The sequence below is a fragment of the Crotalus tigris genome, unplaced genomic scaffold (genome assembly GCF_016545835.1).
Source record: "Crotalus tigris isolate CLP2741 ecotype Arizona unplaced genomic scaffold, ASM1654583v1 scf7180000018350.1424685, whole genome shotgun sequence".
NCBI lineage: Eukaryota > Metazoa > Chordata > Lepidosauria > Squamata > Viperidae > Crotalus > Crotalus tigris.
The window spans coordinates 465,169-471,234 of record NW_024096959.1 but is presented as its reverse complement, the minus strand read 5'-3'; positions in this window follow the sequence as shown (position 1 = coordinate 471,234).

The window sequence follows — 6,066 nt, the reverse complement described above, 5'->3', positions numbered from 1 at the left end:
TTGTTATTTATGCCTGCCTGGCTGCCTAGCCTTTACTTGCCTCATGCTTAATGAATTTGACTTGCTAAGTGCTGGGAATCAGGAAAAAGAGGCAATAAATATGCATTTAAAATGCTTTTTAATTTATAATGTAAGACCAAGCACTCAACAATAACCAAGTACAATAAAAATTATTAAAATGATGTGAACTCTGATAGAATTTGATACTGTAGGATAATTCAATATTTAAGATGGCAGGTAAACTAGTTTTCTAAAATTCATGGGCCAAAATTGCCAGTGATATTTTAGATCACCCTTGGCTTTTTGCTTTCTAGAACTATTTGAAGTTTTGCAAACATTTTGGACAATCTAAGGTTGCTCAGTTGCAATATAATGTATACAATTAAAATATCTCTTCACTGTTCAGTTTGGGCTTGATGCTTTAATTACACTTCAGGTTCCTAAGCTATTAATGTCATTAAAACGATGTTCCTGTACTTACAATTAAGTTGTATTAAGTTAGAGGTACTGTAGGTAATTTGCAGGTAATTTGGCATAATGACATAGAATATATTGCTGTAACAAATCAATGGGTTAAGGCAATGGTTTCCAACCTTTTCTATACTCTGCACCCCTAGAACACTTCTGTATATTCTCACACCCCTTACAAAAGTTTGAAATAACAGCAACAAATTATGCATATACACTATACTTTTGAGAACCCAAGTTTTCTCACCCCCTGGAATATTGTCTTGCACCTCCAGGGGGTGCCAGCACCCCTGGTTGGGAACCCCTGGGTTAAGGTCTCCAATAATGTTAAATTAGTAGCAAATATCTTAAAATTAATTTAACAAAAGATTCAATTATCTTGGCTACACAGAGCTTGTACAGAAATGATTGCATTTATCCTCTATATATTTCATAAGAGGGTTTGCACAACATGCTAAGAAAAAACTGGTTAATTTGTAGTTCAGTGTGTCGTATGAATACAGTATTTGAGTCATCTTAGGTTTTAGGCATAACTCAGATATTTTAAAAGATCAGGTCTTCAATAGCAATTCAATCCAGAAAAAAAAACTCCAAAACCCTAATTTGCACATGCACAGTTTGAGCTGGCCAAAATTCATCTCTGAAGGCAGAATAACAATATATGTAATCAATAACTTCTCTGGCAAAGTCATATTGCAATTAGACCACAACAAAGGGGTGTAAGCATCGTTCCAATACATCCTAAATGCCTAAAATTTAATAACACATTTACAAGAAATAGAAACACTAAGGATCATAGGCTTTGCATATAGACCATTTAAGATTATTTCCCTGACATATCTAAATAAGTGTCCTACCCTGGCAGACAGAAATCACAGATGCACAGGTAAGTCTTATATCTTTATTAAAAACAGTTTTCAAACAGAACTCGAATTGCAAAATGCAAAATAAACAATCGTAGTCTGCCACACCCAAAATACCCAGCGCACAAAAAATCAGATAGCTTAAATTATAGGCAAGAGAGAATTCAGATTGTAAACAAGGTACTAGAGTGTCAAAAAAAATGTGATATGAGGATCCAGGATTACTACTTAAGAATGCAGGCTAAGTACTAAGTACATAGTAGTAAATGGAGAATTGTTACCATTTAAGTTGTGAGTCATATGAGTCCCCTTAAATAGTGTCAGTGTGACCCTGACATATTCCTCTGGTGCACTGGGTTCTTTCTGGCCTATGATCTTGCTGAACCCTTTTTGTCCAGCCTTCCTCTTTTCCTTGTGGACCCATGCTTTGGAGGGGTATTAGTTCTACCTTTTCTGAGACCAGTGATTGCTGCTTCTTCTGGTTGCTGTTTTCTCTACCTGCAACTCTTCCAGTTGAATCTTCTCAAGCTGATGGCCCTCCCATGATTCCTCTTCATCTTCTGAGTAAACTAGCCATGATAGCAAGACTGTAAACACTCCTAGCCAAATCCCTGGAGATCTGTTTTGATTAACTTTAAGAATATTAAAGCAACATTGTTTCTATTATTTATTGTGTGAAAATGGTCTTATGACACCGCCAATGTATCAGTTCCACATAATATAAAGTTAGAGTCTTACAGCATTTCCATTTTCTATACATAATATTTTTACCACGCTGTATGAAATTCTGAGTTAAGAGTCTATAAATTGGATGGAGAAAGCTGCTTGGTCAGAAGTGGAAAAATATATTTGATCCCTATATTATGGACGAGTAATATTCTAGTGCCAAATTTATTTATTTATTTATGAGACTTATATACCGCTTTAAGTTCAAGCACTCTCTAAGTGGTATACACCAGTAAGCGATGTATATATATATATATATATATTTACATTGCCCCCAACAATCTGGGTCCTCATTTTACCTACCCCAGAAGGATGGAAGGCTGAGTCAACCTTGAGCCAGTGAGATTTGAACCGCTGACCTGCTGAACACAGTCAGCTAAAGTGGCCTGCAGTACTGCACTCTAACTGCTGCGCCACCTCGGCTCTAATTTAGTGTTAAACACAGGCATTTCTGTTATTCCACTAGATGAATATTTCTCTGTAATTATCAAGGAAACAAGTACTTTTTCCATTCATTTCAAGAATATTCTCTTCTATAATTTTATTCTTCATAAGCTTTCCTTTTTACACAGAAAAGTTAAAAGTGAGGTCCAGCAGCATAAATAAATAAAGTCTGAATATAAATCCAGGATTAATTAAGACAGCATCTCTTAAATAGCTGCTTCTGTTGTGACAACATATATTGGAAACAACAGCAGCGTTAAATCATAATGAGACCATAATGTTCTTTAAATACATCATTATATGAATCATGGAACTGGTCTTTTAGCTTCGTATAGCTGCTGCTTTTATTTTGAAAAATCTTTGTTCCTATTGATCTCATTTTTATAGTTTACTGGTTATGAATCCAACTGTTTAATAGACAAGAACTGAGGCAGAATGTTAAGGATGTATTTATTTGGCCAACCTAATTATGTTGGATTCAAAGCTGTTCCTATGTTAAGAAGCCAGCTGTGACCTTTTTCAGTGAAAGGATGGAATGACATCTGTGCTTCAGTTTTTGATACCAAATATCCCTTACAAACAATGCAATAAAAAAACATGCACACACAAACACAAACCGAGCAACTTGTCTCTGATTCCCAAAGTCATTCATCATATTCAGGTGACATAGTTCATCGTAGTATTCTAGAGAAGTCCCTGTACACCAACAGAACTTGTTCTCAAAGTTGTTAGTATTTTTGCTCAAACTCTGCTCATTTAACGGACTGCAAATTTTTGTAATTTATTTTAGAACATATGTCTTTGGAAAAGACTTTTGGGAAACTGATAACTGATGAAATTCATTTTTACTGGTGTTGACTGGGTATTGGGTACATGCAATAGGTACTACAGCATCCAACTCTCCCCAGAGGGTCAGGTTTTGCATCAGTGATACAGAAGAGGGATCCCCAAGTCTTTAGCTTATCCTCCATGCAAAGTTGCCTTCCACATGGTTTGTTCAACAGAAAACTATATACTTGTTCCATGTTGTTATAGTCCTCAAAATCTCCCATTTCAGTATTATCCCAGCATATGAACTAGGCAGAGAATTGCTCAGACAATTGGATCCCTGCCCTATACCATGCCAAGATAACTATGTTGCAGTCAGTAAAGTTATAATTACAGTTTTAATGTTCATAACACATAGTTTTCTTGGATTGAATCTCACATTAATTTTATTTTTCAATTTTTTGTAAACTGAAACATCTCTGGACATGTGTAGATATAACTAGTGTGTCTTCTAAGCCATGCCTTATGCTTCAGAGTATTGTATGAATACACTGAATGGCAGTTTATTCAATTAATGGACTAACAAACTATTGTTTGGATGTATAAGCTCAATTGATGCAGGGGTTTTTAAAGAGATTGCCTAGGATCCCATCAATGAAGGTTTTCCATTAGAAGTGATTTAAACCAAGGCTTTTCAATCTTTTCACCCAATGTACCACTTTTAGGATATGGGAATATCTGAGTACCACCAGACACCTAGCAAGGGGTCAAAAACTTGATGACCAAAAAAAAAAAAAAAAAGGGAAAAAAGTGATAAAGTACAGGTAGTCCTCGACTTACAACAGTTTGCTTAATGACTGTTCGAAGTTACAATGGCACTGAAAAAAGTGCCCCCCCAAGCCACAGCCGAGCAAGACACCTGCCTGCCCACCCGGCGGCATTCTTCCTCCTGTCCAAGGTTTTCATTGTTGCGAGCATTTCTGTTGAGGATTGGCAGTGGGAGTGGGGTGGGAGGGGTGTTTGGTTTTTATTCCCCCCATCTGCTGAGTGGTTGCAGCAGGCTTTGGTCACTTCACATGACCCTGGGACACTGTGACTGTCATAAATATGAATCAGTTGCCAAGCATCTGGATGTAAATCACAAGACCCTGGAGATGCTGCAACATTCCAGCTGATTAGTGCTTCTTCAGGGCTCAGCAGAAGCACCAGGATCAGCGCCGAGCTCCAGCTGGAGCCTGGCACTGATCCTGGTACTTCCACTAAGCCCTGACAGCCCTGAAGTGCCGATCAGCTGGAAAGCAGCACTGATCCTGGCACTTCCGCTGAGCCGATAGCTCCAAAGAAGCACCAATCAGCTGGAAAGTGGCACTGATTCTGGTGCTTCCGCTGAGCCCTGACAGTCCTGCAGCTCCATCCATCTCTCGCTTAGGCTTGTGCAGTGCTGCCACCAGTTCAGCTCATTCCCCTCCCCCGCTACCACTTTTTAAAGATGGTCGCGTACCACCTGCCAGGTGCCAATGTACTACAGGTGGTACCCATACCACTGGTTGAAAAGCCCTGATTTAGACTTGGTTTAGTTCAAGCCAGGAATAAACAATATGGCGACTGCTTTAAAAAGAAGGTTGAAGTTTATTGAAGAGGAGAGCCAGACAGAAAGATGGCTCTGGAAGAAAAAAGAGAGAGAGCACATGTAGGAAGTGGGTTTTTATACCCTCTGGGGCTCTTGAAGTTGTTTCCTCTTCCTGTTTGAGGCTTTGTACTTCCTATGTCATGTATTTTGACCTGAGTCTGAGTGTGCCTCTTTGGCATCTGTGGGTTAATCCTATTATGTCTTGTCTTAGAATTTGGGTGGGGTATGTAGATTTTATGTGTCTTTGTCTTCCTAAGTTTCTAGCTGGGGGCCTCCAACCTTCCTGAATAGATTTTTAATCTGCATTTATACAGAGCTGGTTTCTGCTTGGGGGATGGAGACTTGGGGCTATTAAGAAAAACTGGGCATGCTTTTCTGCCTCTTTAAGATCCTTTGAGGAAATATAATATTCTGCCTTTTTAATATTTTCTTCTCAGGGTGGTGGTGGTGGTGGTGACTTCCCACAGAAGTATGTTGAATATTTGAAATGATTGATACTTGTTATTAAAATAATATAAATACTCAATTAAAATTGAATTCTAAAAGTTATTGAAGTATTATCTGAATTACCCGGAATAGGGACACTGGCATTGTATAAGTTCTTTGTCCCAAGAACTGCTAAAAACGAGGTTGGCCAAAACATGGTATGATTGATTAATTGTAAGTTGGAGAATAAAACCCTGAAGCAAGTATTACACAAAGGCTCTTCGTTAATCAACTCACTACAATGAAAACTGGGAATTTACTAGCAGTTTTCAAGATTCTACTTTTACCACACATCAGCATTAAGGAGATGAGATCTCTGTTGTTCTGACTTACTTTGTTACCAGTTATTTATTTATTTAGCATATGGCAGTTACCAATGATATGGAACTTGACAGCAAACAAGCTCCTAGCCTTTATATTCATCTAACTACTGAAATTCCATTGAGTGCTGCTGATTCCTCTTCTTCTAATACTAACTTAGAAATGTAATAAGAGGTACCTTGATCTGGAAACTTTTGCAAATAATCTTCCTTAAAATTCATGGTGAAAAATAAAGTGAAACAAATCAGATTGCAAATGCAGAAAAGCATTAAAAATAATTCATATTTAAGACTTCCGGTTCCGGTATGTGGTGACGCCGGTCATGTCTGGGGACTCGTCTCCAGTCCAGACGGGTTTTCT